The sequence below is a fragment of the Schistocerca piceifrons genome, chromosome X (assembly GCF_021461385.2).
Source record: "Schistocerca piceifrons isolate TAMUIC-IGC-003096 chromosome X, iqSchPice1.1, whole genome shotgun sequence".
NCBI classification, from domain to species: Eukaryota; Metazoa; Arthropoda; class Insecta; order Orthoptera; family Acrididae; genus Schistocerca; species Schistocerca piceifrons.
The window spans coordinates 249,428,693-249,444,838 of NC_060149.1; the positions used below are offsets into that span (position 1 = coordinate 249,428,693).

At 44.9% G+C, this 16,146-nt stretch overlaps 1 protein-coding gene across 4 annotated transcripts in view; it reads right to left on the reverse strand.

Annotated features, from left to right (window-relative positions):
- The window catches only part of LOC124721983, a 284,634-nt gene that overhangs the window by 136,216 nt on the left and 132,272 nt on the right, over positions 1 to 16,146 (reverse strand). The gene's annotated exons all lie outside the window — the stretch shown is intronic.

The following is a 16,146-nucleotide window of genomic DNA, read 5'->3' on the forward strand; positions in this document are numbered from 1 at the left end:
CACTTGGAGGTGTGAGTGAAGGGTCACCAACTCAGCGCGCACCCAAGCAGAGCAATCACAGACCCTAGCCATGCTAAAGACGGCAATACTCTACACTTCAAAAATGGTTCAAATGGCTCTGAGCACTATGGGACTTAACATCTATGGTCATCAGTCCCCTAGAACTTAGAACTACTTAAACCTAACTAACCTAAGGACACCACGCAACACCCAGTCATCACGAGGCAGAGAAAATCCCTGACCCCGCCGAGAATCGAACCCGGGAACCCGGGCGTGGGAAGCGAGAACGCTACCGCACGACCAGGAGCTGCGGACTCTCTACGCTTCATTGGTATTGAAACGCTAGGCACGAAAACATGCAAGGATTATAAGAATTAAACTACTGAACACACAGGTAACTGAAAATTAAGTCGTTCCTGTTCGGAGCACATAAAAATCGTCTATTTTAGAGCGTAGGCTAGAACCAGCGTGTGCTTAAACAAGATCTTACTTCTTACTAAGGCTGTTTTCAGCCACCACTAGTTTCACTGGAATTTGTTACTCAATTTGCAGCAGGTGTTCAGAGTAGCTCTGGAAAATAACTGTCATCACACTGACATGTAATATTGCAAATATTTTGCACTCTGGCAAAGTGCTACCTTTCGCAGGACGCAGTATCCTCTTGACTTTATCGGGCAGCTGGACAAATGTTTTAATCCCTAGCCTGTTTAGGGATCGCCCTGTTTTACTGAATGTTGTCTCGCAGAGCAGTACGAACGCCATGTTCTCATTCTTTTGAGTTGATTCAGTGAATGACAATCTGCGTTTTCCAGAAAGTGGTAACCTGATGCCCTGTAGCATTCTATATATATATTGAGCGAAAACATACTCGAACCAACGATTACCAGTCTCGAGCGCTACCGACTTTTTTCCATTTTTATGTGCTTCAAATTTCACGGAATTGCTAGTAGCTCTGTTTAGAAACTTGCATCGGCCGGGAATAGAACCTAAAACCCCCACGTGGCAAGCGAGCATTCTACCACACAGCTACGCGACCTATCGAGAAAAATCGACCTTGCTTTAGCATATTAACGACGGTCAGAAAACTTCAAAGTCGATTTTCTCGAGATTTTTGGAAAGTTGCATCGAACTATTTTGGGAAATTAATATCAGAATTCTGAACTTCACGAACCACGAATGTAAAAAATTTCAAAAATACGATTGCCGTATGGTCTCATTGTAAGACATTAATCCATAATTTAAGAGGAAAAATATGTCATGAATAGCCTTTATTAAACTAATACACTGCAGTATGTCACTCGAATTCATTACTTGCAAACATTGTAAACATCTTTCCCAAATGTTTGTCATACGCGAACACCATGGTACTGATGTTTACAAAGTCTGCATCACGCCGATGTAATTCTGAACGTCCTTATCCCTTGTCATTTGACTACCAATCAGTATTAAATTCCCTTCAACGACTAGGACATTAGTTTTGTACCACTTAAGTGCTTCTTCAATGGTCCGAAGAGACGGAAATAACTGGCGCCAGGCCTTGCTCTGTGGAGGGCTCTGTTGCGGTGCTTCGGCAGGAATACAATAGACCATTCTGTTTTGTTGCTATTTGTTTGCGGCACGACACACAACATGTCATCTGTTCCTCCGTCATGGTGTGTGCTGTACACAAAGATCAAACATTTCTCCTTGTAACGTGGTTTTGTTGAGCGGTGTGAATCACGGTGTGCTGATTCCCATACTACGACACACATGGCTCAGTACAATCATTCTCACTCAGTTTTCGTACTGCTACAACATTCTCTCCAAGAGAGTGATCAGGTTCTACATGAGCAAGGAGCGCCCTAGAAACTGAAGTTGCACTCCTGAAAACCTCTGATGTTACAACTATGGTAATAATACTCTCCGAGCACTGGAGAGCCTCTAAGAACCGATTCACAGTTAGCTCTGGAGAAGAATTGTGCCACAAAATAACTCGCAGTCTTTCTTGCAGTACCACATCCTCTTGGAACTAACTGAATCTCAGATATGGTAAAACCGATACAAGCTTGAGCTTCTTGCTACATTGCACACACAGACATGTTTAAAAATACACAAAAAATCTGTAGAGACTTGTATACCCGGGGCTTCATGCAGCATATTTTTCGTTGTATTCGCTGTATCACAGTTCTGAATAACTACTTTTTTACATTGCCTGAAAAAAAAAAGGGAAGCACCCAGAAGACAAGGTCGAATGTCAACGCAACTTGGTACAAGTACACACCACCGACGGGTACTTAAATGATTAGAGTTGCAATTCTCTCAAACAGGGAGGAGGTCCATCAGAATGATCTAGAGTTGTTCACATTTACTGTTGTTACCAGGCGTGGTAGGGTCGAGAGATGGCACCACCGGCGCGTATCGAGGTCATGTTTAGTTAGTAGCAGCTTTGGAAAGAACGCACACCAAGTTTCAGCCATATTGGTCTATTTCTTTGTGTTTGGCATTCTTGTGAATCAAGTAAGTCGAGTAATTGTCAAAAAATGGACGAAAAAGAATTTCGTGTGGTGATTAAACATTACTTTATTAAAGGCAAAACGCCTCAAGAGACTAAAGAGAAGCTTGATAAACATTACGGTGACTCTGCACCTTCGATTAGAACAGTTTACAAGTGGTTTCAAAATTTTCGGAGTGGCCATATGGGCACAAGTGATGCTGAACGTTCTGAACACCCTGTGGAGGTTACGACTCCAGAAATCATTGATAAAATCCATGATATGGTGATGGATGACAGAAGAGTTAAGGTGCGTGAGATTGCTAATGCTGTGGGCATCTCGAATGAAGGGGTACATAATATTTTGCAAAAACATTTAGACATGAGAAAGCTATGCCCAAGATTGGTTCCGCGATTGGTCACGTTTGATCAAATATGGAATCGTGCGAAGTGTTGCAAGGATGGTTTGCCGCTGTTCAGGAAGAATCAGCAGGACTTCAGGCGTCGTTTCGTCACTGTGGATGAAACATGGATACATTACTATACTCCTGATACCAAACACCAATCTACAATGGGTTGCCAAGGGAGAATCTGCACCAAAAAGGCGAAGTTCATTCCTTCGGCCGGAAAGGTTATGGCGCCTGTCTTTTGGGATTCGAAAGGGATAATCCTCATCGACTAACTGGAAAACGGTAAAACTATTACAGGTGAATATTATTAATCGCTATTGGACCGTTTGAAAACCGAGCTGCAAGAAAAAAGCCGGCGATTGGACCGCAAAAAAGTCCTTTTCCATCACGACAATACCCCAGCACACACCTCAGCAGCTGTGGCCGCAAAATTATTGGAAATACGATTCCAACTCGTTTCAAACCCCCGCTATTCTCCACACTTGGCTCCCTCGGACTACTATTTGCTCCCCTAATTTGAAGAAATGGCTGGCGGGACAAAGATTTTATTCAAAGGAGGAGGTGATTGCAGCAACTAATAGCTATTTTGCAGACTTGGACAATTCCTACTATTCGGAAGGGATCAACAAATTAGAACAGCGTTGGACGAAGTCTAAAAGGAGACTATGTCGAAAAATAAAATGGTTTACGCCAAACACGTAAGTAGTTTTCACTTTTGCACGGACTTTTCAAGCGCCCCTCGTATAAGGGGCGCGAACAGCGTCAGATGTTGAGTTGATCACGGAGATGCCCCGTGCTCCTGTGAGACAGTGTTATCAGCATTTAACAAAGTTTGAAATGTGCCTCATTGTGGGTCTCCATTTGGCCGAATGATCAAATCGTGCAATATCCAGATTCCTGGGGCATTCGGATGTGACAACGGGCCGAAGTTGGACAGTATGAGAACGTGAGGGCATGCATACTAGTCGCCTAGGTACCGGTCGACCACGCCTGACCACCACATGAGATGATCGCCACACTGTGCGCCAAGAAAAGCTTAACCCCTTCGTATCTGCGCTTGACATGCGAGAACAAGTAATCGACTTCCAGCAACATTCTATGTCAGCTCGCACCATTGGCCGGAGACAAGCAGTAGCCAGACTAGCTAATTACCATTCCATTCCTAGGCTGCTGTTAACACAGGAACAGAAACGGCTGCGATTGGAGTGGTGTCCTGAATGGAATGCACGGACTGCTGGTAAATGGGGTCGTATTGTGTTCAGCGGTGAACCGCACTTGTGCACTACATCGGATGACCATCGTCGTCGAGTATGACGGTGACGTGAGGGGAGGTCTCATTCTTCCAGTGTTTCGGAGACGCACAGTGGAATTACCTCCTGGCGTTATACTGTGGGGAACAATCAAGTACGACTTCATGTCACAGCCAGTAGTGATGGAGGGAGCTCTGACGGCACTATGGTACGTCTCGGGGCTCCTGTATCCTCAAGTGAAACCTCAAACTTAACAGTACCGTGGTGTCGGTTTTCAAAAGCACAATGCTTATCTGCAAATGATACATGTCTCTAATAACAGTCTGCGTGATGTTGAGATAATCCCTTTACCAGCAAGATCCCCAGATCTGTCCCTGATACAACATGTTGTGACCAGCTCGGACGTCAACTCCGTCTCAGTGGCAGCATCGAGGACATCAATGACTAGTTACAACAGTTGTGGGCCAGCTTGGCTATAGAGAGGATACAATGGCGTTGTGGTAACCTTTCGAACCGAATTAGTGCATACATTCAGATCAGAGGGGTGCAACGTCATACTGATAAGTGGTATCATATTGAAAAGTTTTTGGTAAATTTGACTAGATCATGTAATCAGTGAAATAACATCACATACCCTCTCAAACTGTGAATTTTTATTTTGTTTCGTCTTCCCCTTCTGGGTGCTTCTTCTCGTCAGGCGGTGAATGTGACAGCCATCATCTCTCACTGTTTATTCCTCAACAGATCATCGTACTATGCACGATAGCGAGTAGCCATATCGCTCTCTATTAGTTCGTAGGTAAATGTGGAAGCAGACCGACCGTTTTCACAGTGTTCGTCCACTTATTTTCTTCACCATTACTATACTTAGATGACTCAGCCTACATTCCGTAACTCGTAATGATAATAAAAACAATGATGAGAACCGACTGAGGCAATTATAGTGTCGTCCATAAAACTAGAACGCACACGTAAGAACTGGTAGTAGTGAAAATGCAATCAAAAATGTTTATAAAAGCAATCTGTATTTACCACACCTCGGGGCTAAACAAGACGCAACATTCGAAGGCGAGGAAGATTAGGTTTAACATCGCGTCGACGGCGGGGTCATTAGAAACCGAGCACAAGCTCGTATTAGGAAAGGATGGAGAAGGAAATAGGCCATTATCAGTTTTGGAAGAAATCGTCCCAGAATTTAGGGAGATCGCGGATAATATAAATCTGGATGACCGGACGGGCAACCTGAGCCGTCGCCCTTCCGAAAGCGAGTCCAGCGTGCTAATCACTGCTCCATCTCGCTCGACTGCAAACTTCGACAGGAAGTGAAAAATGAAAGGGTGAAAAGAGGAAATAGACGAAAAACGCTGAAAAGGCAAAACTCACTTTTACTGTTAAACCTGACAGTAACTTCAAGTACCAGCAGTTTTCGTGGAGTTGGAGTCGTGTCCAGTGGTCAGCGGACGTACTACGGCGCAGTGCCCGTCTCGCTGTATTCTAATGTGCCAGTGACGAAAGAGGGCCGCTGCCTATGTGCGCACCAAAGGGCGTCGTGTGAACGAAATGGCGGATTTCGCAAATGTACTCAATGTGCTTTCCTACGGGTTTGCCAGCAGCGCCACTTCATCCGGATCTACAAGGAATTCTCCTCACAAGGGAACCTCCCCATCGCACCCCCCTCAGATTTAGTTATAAGTTGGCACAGTGGATAGGCCTTGAAAAAATGAACACAGAACAATCGAGAAAACAGGAAGAAGTTGTGTGGAACTATGAAAAAAAAGCAAAATATACAAACTGAGTAGTCCATGTGCAAGATAGGCAACATCAAGGATAATGTGAGCTCAGGAGCGCCGTGGTCCCGCGGTTAGCGTGAGCAGCTGCGGAACGAGAGGTCCTTGGTTCAAGTCTTCCCTCGAGTGAAAAGTTCAATTTTTTATTTTCAGACAATTTTAGTGTGGGAGTAGACGTGATTACCATTCCTCCAGGCTGTAAACCTCTTGTGCAGCCGTTAGATGTGTTTGGTTTTCGGCAAGTGAAATACTTTGTGAAAAGATTCTATGATTTTGCGAAGCTGCACAGGTACACAGAGCAGTATTGTTTACGTGATCGTGTGTCAATTATCAAAGTTCAGGCACTCACACATAATCAACTTCGCTCTCCAAAATTCCAGGACATGTTCAGATTTGCTTGGACATATGCAGGATTTGACGGTCTACACACGGAAAAATTTGAAAACGTTAAAAACATATGTTTTGACAGAGCACAGGGAAAACTGTGCGACTGTGAAACTGTTGCATTCATTTGTTGCAGTTTATGTGACAAACTCTTATGTTTTCATCACTTTTTTGGGAGTGTTTATCACATCCACAAGAAAACCGAAATCGGGCAAGGTAGAAGAATCTCTTTACCTATTCGCCAAGTGTACAAGTTAGGTGGGTCGACAACATATTCTTGTCATGTGATGCACATGCCGTCACCAGTGTCGCATAGAATATATCAGACGTGTTTTCATGTGGAGGAATCGGTTGACCTATGACCTTGCAATCAAATGTTTTCGGTTCCCATTGGAGAGGCACGTCCTTTCGTCTACTAATCGCACGGTTTTGCGGTGCGGTCCCAAAACACAGACACTAAACAGAGACGTCAATGAACGGACAGATCATAACTTTGCGAAAATAAAGAAAGTAAACTTTTCACTCGAGGGAAGACTTGAACCAAGGACCTTTCGATCCGCAGCTGCTCACGCTAACCACGGGACCACGACGCTCCTAAGCTCACACTATCCTTGATGGTGCCTATATTGCGCATGGACTACGCAGTTTGTATATTTTGCTTATTTTTTTCAGAGGTCCACACAACTTCTTCCTGTTTTCTCGATTGATCTGTGTTCAGTTTTTCAAGGCCTATCCACTGTACCAGCTTATAACTAAATCTGAGGGGGGTGCGATGGGGAGGTTCCCTTGTCAGAAGTGCGGCCGAAGGACGATCATCACGGATCAGCACCCCCGGCGTGTATTCCTACTCGCGAATAAAGACGTTTCGCTACGATTGACGACAATGAAAATCGTGCGCAAAGAGTTCTTGTTCAATTCTGGCCACTAAGGTTACATTGAGCGGGTAGTGGACCATGGTTGACCTATTCAGCCAAATCTTATTCAGTCCGTATATGAATGACGCGCAGTTTCGTGTTGGTCGCAGGATTCGGAAAGCCTTCCGGGACGACAGCATATAGGTGTCAACGTAGTGTGAAGTGGCCTTTTTGAGGATATAAGAGATAACTGAATTACGTGAATTTCGCGTAAATCAGTTCTTCGGTAATGTCAGAGGTACTTCGAAACAAAGCAGTTACACTTTGCTGCTAACTAACCATGTTACGCTCTTACGATAGCAACAGTAACATTACCTTTGCAAGACGAAGAGTCTCGCTTCAATCGGGCGATACATGTGATCGTTTCACACGACGAACGTCAAAAACCACCACACACCTGGAATGGCCCATGAAGTTCCCTGATGTACATACCATTTTAGTCTCAGAAGCCTCCTGGAAGAATTCCCACGCGCCAAGGAGGAAACCTATGCAACAGTTCGATCTATGCGATATGTGAAAAGATTGGTTGGAAAATATCTCCTAAATGTACAACCTAGTATAGGCCATATCACAGCGATTCGTTTCTACGCCACAAGCATTAAGGCGGGGAGGACAAGTTTTTTGTTCAGTGAATTTGCTTATGAACACATTGTTTCAATGCAGAGTCGCGTGGCACAGGTAGAATGCTCTGACATAATTCTGCCAAGACCCGTGCTGGTGACAGAAACTTTAGCCACCACAGCTGCATTTCATGTCATCTGTCTTGCAAAAAGTACGATGCATGGGAAATAACTGGAGGATGCGATCGTTGTAACACGGCGATCTGGCAGAAATGAGTGCTCTCTGTGTTTAGTTCTGAAGACAGGGAGGATACCAATTTATCCTTTACGTAATGTAAACGCACATACCTTCGTTAGGTAAGTGTGTTACCGTTGTGAAATGTACACAATTGTGTACGCTTTGTAAATATAACAGGACATTTGCACTATGAATTTTCCACTCTGCAGTGGAGTGTGCGCTGATATGAAACTCCCTGTCACATTAAGACTGTGTGCCGCACCGTGTCTTGAGATCGGTTACTTTTTGCCTTTCGCAGGCAAATGCTCTACCAACTGAGTTACCAAAGCACGACTCACGACCCGTACTCACAGCCGTACTTCCGCCAGTATCTCAATGGTTTACCTTCCAAAACTTCGCAGACTAGCACTCCTGGATGAAAGGTACTGCAGAGACGTGGCTTAGACAGAACCTGGGGGATGTTTCCAGAATGAATTTTTCACTCTGCCTGGGACTGTGTGCTGATATGAAACTTTCTGACAAATTAAAACTGTGTGGCGGGCCGAGATTCGAACTCGGAATCTTTGCTTTTCAAGGGCATGTGCTCTATCGAATGAGCCACCTAAGAGCGTCCCGAGTTCGAGTCTCGGTCCAGCACATAGTTTTCATCTGCCAGGAAGTTTCATAACAGAACATGTTGAATTAGGACTACTCGCTCGTAACTCAAGGAAGGTCAGTGGGCACGTCACCTCGATCACGGTTGTTAAGCCTGCCCCCCACAGTCCATCAGGCTCATTGTCCACTAAGTAAGCTCATTGTGGGGTCAGCCGCGTGAGAGCCACATCACACTCCTGACCTAACGCAACCGACCGACAGAGGCAGTGTAATCGTCTATTCAGCGGTGCAGACCTTTGTGTATACTTTATTATTCCGAGTGTGCACGTAGAACAGCTGGTCGAAGATGAAACGTGAGAGCAGTGTGGATAATGTTCGTGAGGAAAAGTGAAAAATTCCAGAAAATTCTAGACTCTGACAGAGGTACGAAGGAATATTAGGGTTTTACGTCCAGTGCATGACAAGGTAACAAAGGAATTCAGATTAAACTAGAACAGCGAAGGAATTCGGCTGTGTGCGTTTTGAAGTAACCATCATGACATTAGCCAAAAACGATCTTGTGACACGCCGGTAACTTAAATTCAAATGGTTAGACAAGGATTTAAGCCCCACGTAGCCCGCTTACAAATCTATTGTGCTGCCTCGCTTAGTCAGCTATCTGATCGAACGAACCCAGACACCAGAATGTAAAGCAAAATTTACCCCCAGATGTCACGAGATCTGTACCTGCGAGTATAAAAGAAGGCGGAGCGTATTGTGTTGTGCACAGAGAAGCAGTAATAGCAGAATGGTTCTATCAATAGAGTTCAGTGACTCCGAACGTGGACAAGTCATTGCATGTCACCTGAGTAACAAATCCATCGGGTACATTTCAACCCTTCGACAGCTGCCCACGTCAACGGTCGATGATATGATTGTTAAGTAAAAACGTGAAGGTACAACCGCAGTTAATCCAAAGCCAGGCAGCCATCGTGTACCGACGGACAGGGAGCGTCGATCATTGTGGAGGGTGGTTTTAAACATAAGCCATACACTTCTGAAGTCCATGTTAAGTGACACTTAAGATGGAGTACAGAGCGACACCACTGGACATATGATGACTGGAAACGACTATTTGCACTGATGAATGACGCTACATCCTGTGGCAATCCGTCGAAGGTTTTGTATTTGCCGAATGCATGGAGAACGTTACCTGCCATCATGTGTAGTGCCAACAATGACGTACGGAGTAGGTGCTGTTACGGTATTTGGGTTGTTTTTCGTGGTTAGCGTGTGGTACCCCTATTACCCTTAAGAAAACTCTAAATGCGTTAGGATATGAACACATTTTACAGTTATGTACTGCGAACAATAGAGGAAAAGGTCTACATCTACATGATTACTCTGCAATTCACACTTAAGTGCCTGGCAGAGGGTTCATTGAACCATTTTCATACTACTTCTCTACCATTCCACTCTCGAATGGCGCGTGGAAAAAAGGAACATCTCAATCTTTCCGTTCGAGCTCTGATTTCTCTTATTATGGCCGAGCGGTTCTAGGCGCTGCAGTCTGGAATCGCGTGACCGGTACGGTCGCAGGTTCGAGTCCTGCCTCGGGCATGGATGTGTGTGATGTCCGTAGGTTAGTTAAGTTTAAGTAGTTCTAAGTTCTAGGGACTGATGACCTTAGAAGTTAAGTCTCACAGTGCTCAGAGCCATTTGAATTTTATTATGATGATCATTTCTCCCTAAGTAGGTGCGTATCAACCAAATGTTTTCGCATTCGGAAGAGAAAGTTGGTGATTGAAATTTCTTAAATAGATCTCGCCGCAAAGAAAACCGCCTTTGTTTCATGACTGCAACTCCAACTGGCGTATCATATCAATGACACTCTCACCCCTACTGCGCGATAACACGAAACGAGCTGCCCTTCTTTGCACTTTTTCGATGTCCTCCGTCAATCCTACCTGGTAAGGATCCCACATCGCGCAACAGTATTCCATCAGAGGACGGACAAGTGTAATGTAGGTTGTCTCTTTAGTGGGTTTGTCGCATCTTCTACGTGTTCTGCCAACAAAGCGCAGTCTTTATTTCGCCGTCCCCACAGTATTATCTCTGTGATCTTTCCATTTAAGTTGCTCATAATTTTAATTCCTAGGTATTTAGTCGAATTGACAGCCCTTAGATTTGTGCGATTTATCTTATACCCAAAATGTATCGGATTACCATCGGATGACCTTGCACTTTTCGTTGTTTAGTGCCAGTTGCCACTTTTCGCACCCTACAGAAATTCTCTCTAGATCATTTTGTAATTGGAATTGTTTGTCCGATGATTTTACTAGGCGGTAAATTACAGCGTCATCTGCAAACAATCCACTGGGGGTCCTCAGATTATCACATAGATCATTTATGTAAATCAGGAACAGCAGAAGACCTATGACACTACGTTGCGGAACGCCAGATATCACTTCTGTTCTACTCAATTATTTACCGCCTATCACAACGAACTGTGACCTCTCTGAGAGGAAATCACGAATCCAGTCACACAACTGAGACGATACTCCATATGCACGCAATTTGATTAATAGTCACTTGTGAGGAACGGTATCAAAAGCCTTCTGGAAATCTAGGAATATGGAATCGATCTGAGATCCCTTGTCGACAGCACTCATTACTTCATGGGAATACAGAGCTAGCTGTGTTGCACAAGAATGAGGTTTTCTGAATACTTGTTGGTTATGTATGAATAAGTCATTTTCTTCAAGGTGATTCATAACGTTCGAGTACAGTATATGCTCCAAAATTCTACTGTAAATTGAGGTTAGTAATATGGGTCTGTAATTCAATGGGTTACTACTATTTCCTTTCTTGAATATTGGTGTGAACTTTGCTACTTTCCAGTCTTTAGGAACAGACCTTTCATCAAGTGAGCGGTTGTATATGATTGCTAAGAAAGGCACTATTGTGTCTGCATACTCTGAAAGGAACCTGATTGGTATACCATCTGGACCGGAAGACTTACCGTACTTATGTGATTTGAGTTGTTTCGCAACACCTAAGATACCTACTTTTATGTCACTCATGCTAATATCTGTTCTGGTTTAGAATTCTGGAATTGTTTACTTCGTCTTCTTTCGTGAAGGAATTACGGAAAACTGTATTTAGTAACTCCGCTTTAGTGGCACCATCATAGGTAACATTTCCATCGCTATCGCGCAGTGACGGTATTGACTGTTTTTTGCCACTAGTGTACTTTACATACGACCAGAATCTCTTTGGGTTTTCTACCATAATTTGAGACAATGTTTCATTGTGGAAACTATTAAAAGCATCTCGCATTGACGTCCGCACTAAATTTCGGGGCTTCCTTGAAACTTAGCCGGTTTTGGGAATTTGCGTTTTTCTGATCGGATCGGAGACGATGAGTGTTTGTATCGGCATAAAATGCATCATGTCTAAATACAGCATCTGTGAGGCAATGGTTGTGTGGACAATAACAGTCCTGAAAAGACTTGGCCTGACTACAGTCCCGATCTGAACCCAATAGAACACCTTTGTGCTGAGTTAGAACGTCGACTTCGCTCCAGATCACTGCATGCAACACCACGACCTTCTTTCGGCTCTTAAGGAACGGTGGACAGCCATTCGTCCACAGACATTCAGAAACGTCACTGAAAGTGTCCCCGGCAGAGATCAAACCGTCATAAAGGCTACGGGTTAACACACCCCACATTAATGTCCACTAACAGGTGTCAGGACACATTTTATCAGATAGTGTATACTAGTTTTTCAGAATTCAAGTATGTACACTCGTGAGCAATTAATTAGGAATAGCTGCTGTTAGAAAGTATTCCTGTCTCTAAGAAAAATGGAATATTTCGGCCTGTCAGGTGGCCGGGATTTCGTTACGCGGCGGTCGGCAGAGATTGGTGACAAGAGAGGGAAGGATGGGCAAAAAGCTAGACACCAGCACACGTGGCTGCAGCACGATTCCAGGTGTAGAGGCACGACGCACTCCATCTCCAAGGTCATACGGAGACCAGGTTGTTCACTTCCACCACCTCAAGGGTATATCCCAAGTTTCTCGATTCGCTAAAAACAGCCACATCGGTATCAAGCGACGTGGGCAACAATGTGTCGAAAACATGGATCGTTATCGACTATCGCGGACTGTAGTAGCGGATAGGGGCCATGGTGCAGAAAATCACTCACCAGTTCTTTTTGTAGACAAAAAACTGTTATTAGAGACATGTTTCAGGTTGTCCTCTTGAAAATGCACCATGATACTGTAGCATGAATAGTAATACTTAAGAACGCATCCGTGACGTACTGGTTTACCGCCACAGTTCCCTCAGTCACCACCAGTTGTCCCCCAAGGCCATAACCGACGGCTCCTCACGCCGTGACATCAGGATTAACTCTGTGCCTCCCCAAAACTTTTTTTCCAATTTATTGGCTTCCACACAAATGGTTCAAATGGCTCTAAGCACTATGGGACTTAACATCTGAGGTCATCAGTTCCCTAAACTTAGAACTACGTAAACCTAACTAACCTGAGGACATCACACACATCCATGCCCGAGACTGGATTCGAACCTGCGACCGTAGCAGCTGCGTGGTTTCGGACTGAAGCACCTAGAACAGCTCGGCCACAGCGGCCGGACGTACCCACACAGCCATCTCAACACTTGAAATGGTTTACGATAGTTTGTTGTGACAATTCAAAGTAGGCGTTAGTTTAAGTCGTACCGAGGTACGCAGTTACATATGCTTAACAAATGACGGGTTCCGACCCGACATAAGACAAGTCTTGCACCACACTTCAAAGCATTGGAAGAGTGAAATCTCTCCCCAGGTCGCCGCCACAAGCCGAAGAATGATCATTCCTGGTAACGTAGAAGCGCGATTCGTAGCTGAACACAATACGACGCAATTCAACAGCCGTCCATGCTTCTCGATCACGCCACTACTCCACACGCAGCAGTTTGTGTTACGGTGTTACTGGCAGCCTACGCCTAGGACGGAAGTTAAGTCTGGCTGCTGCTAATCTCCGACCAATGGTGCAGGATGACACAGAATGATGCAGAAAGTCCATGTTTTCCGACGGCAGGCGTAGATGTGACGGGGTTTGGATGTGCTTGGCACACAGTACGGCGATCGTCCCTTGTGGTGGTCAGACGTTGTCGACCAGCCCTTAACGATGGGTATGCATGCTCTCACGTTCCCATACAGTCCAACACCGTACCGCTGTCACATCCTAATGCTCCACAAATCTGGATACTGCAAGATTAAGCCCGGCGGCCAAAGACCCACTAAGAGGTCCCTTTCAAACTGTGTCAGGTGCCGATAAAGTTGTCTCACAAGAGTAAAAGGCATCTCCGTGTCCTTCACAGCTGTCACTCAACATCCGAAGTTTTTTTTTCCTTTATTGGATTTCGATCTCCCCCCCCCCCCCCCCCCCCCCCCAGAGGGGGAGGCGGGCTGGCAGCAGTACAATACCCCGCTCTGCAGCCGACAGAAAAGTTAAAAAACAGAATCAGGAGACATGAAAACAAACAAAAGCAGGCGATAAAACGGTGACTGTTAAAAACTGAAACATGGAGAAAAAGATACGAAGAAAATATAAAAACGAAACCGTCGGCGATGCTGATTAAAACACATGGTAAATAGACAGGCACAATTTAAAAAACCACGGCGACAGTCTGGTTTCTGTTCGCACGAGATAAAAAAAACACAACTAGCGACAGTATGGTGGCTGTTCGCAACACTTACAGGGGACGCACAACACTAAACACTTACTTCAAACAGCACTATACAGGCGACACGGCGGCAGATTGGGGGGGGGGGGGGGAGACCGATCAGGAGTAAAAGGGGGGGGGGAGGAAAGGAAAAAAAGGAGGGAGGGGACATCCGAAGCTGTTCAGGCCTCTTACATACCCTATCAGAATGTAACAACGCCAAACTCGAAGAACACTAATGCAATTGGTGGCCGTTCTACTAGTCACAGAGAAATGCTGCTCTAATCATTTACATAGTCGTCGATGGTGTGCGTGCAAGAAGTTACAATGACATCAGACGACGTCTTCTGGGCGATTCACTTTGTTTGCCAGGCAATCACGAAGTGTATTAACAACTGCGCCATCTCGCTCGGACGGAAACCACATGGGTCATAGATAGCTGGCGCTTTCCAACAGGGCACTATTCGGACAGGCGGTTCATGAATTCACGTGTGAGGTGATCTTTTACAGGGGATGAAATCGATCTCTCTCTGGGGAATGATACAGGAGCCAACTGTCTGGTCATGTCTAACTTACAGAATACTACACCCAAATAGCATCTTTAACAAGCCTATTCACCACTCCATAGAGAAATGTGTGAAATTCAGTTTCCCCATGTATCTGTAACCGAAAGACGTCTTTCTTCCCCAGTCCAAAGTCTAAACCACACAGCTCTTCAGCACTGACATTAGAAACAACGCATCATAACGCACTGAGTAGCGAATATACAGGGTGATTATAATTAATGTTAAACTGTCAAAACGATGTAGAAATAACACCGCTGGTCAGAATGACGTCAAATTTCAACGGAATATTATCGGAAAAAGAGGAAAACGTATGGCAGAAGAAAAAAATAGTGTAAAAATTGATCAATAGATGGCGCTGTATGTGTCACAATACGTAAATGAAAACACCTGTCATTCGCACGACCTACTGAAGTTGGTATAAACACGCCGGCTGCACGGCTTTTCCTCCTTTCGTATCTGCTACGTTCGCCGTGGCTGTCTCAATACAGGAACGCGCTCTGCTTGCAAAGCTGTATTCCAAGAATGATGACCCGAGCACACGTCGCTCTGTAGAAGTTCAGGACACAAGAGTTTGAGAAAAGGCGTTGGTCCGATAACTGCCGTGGGCCTGGAGAAAATGATTTGGAAATCGGAAAAGACTAGTTCTTTTGGTGTGCAACCTGGTAGAGGTGGAAACGAATTGATTCGACGTCAGTGGAAGGAGTGGCCACAGAAATGCAAGAGGACACGAGTGGTGGTGTACAAACGTGCAGTGCACGGGAATTGCCCGAACATTGGACATACCCGTGAGCACGGTGCGTAAAACCCTGCGAAACATCCTTCTTTGTTATCCATACCCATGTGCACGAGTTGCTTCGTGTTGACCTGCCAACCAGAGAGACCTTTGCTTTAGAATTTCTTGCTCGCATGGAAGAGGAAATGATTGGCCGTGGAAGATTCTGTGGACAGACGAAGCCCACTTCCATCTGACAGGATATGTCAATACACAGAATTGTCGAATATGGGCAACGGAAAATCCACACACAAATCAACCAGTACCACTTCATCCTGAAAAGGTCACTGTGTGGTGCGGGTTTACGGTATCATTTATCATAGGGACATATTTTTTAGAAGAGACAGGTGCTTCCGGTCCTGTTACCTGTACCGTCACTGGTAAGCGCTATGAGCGTCTTTAGCGCAACCACGTCATTCCAGCTCTCCAACAGCGTGGATGGGATCATTTTTACGCAAGATGGAACACCACCGCATATTGCAAA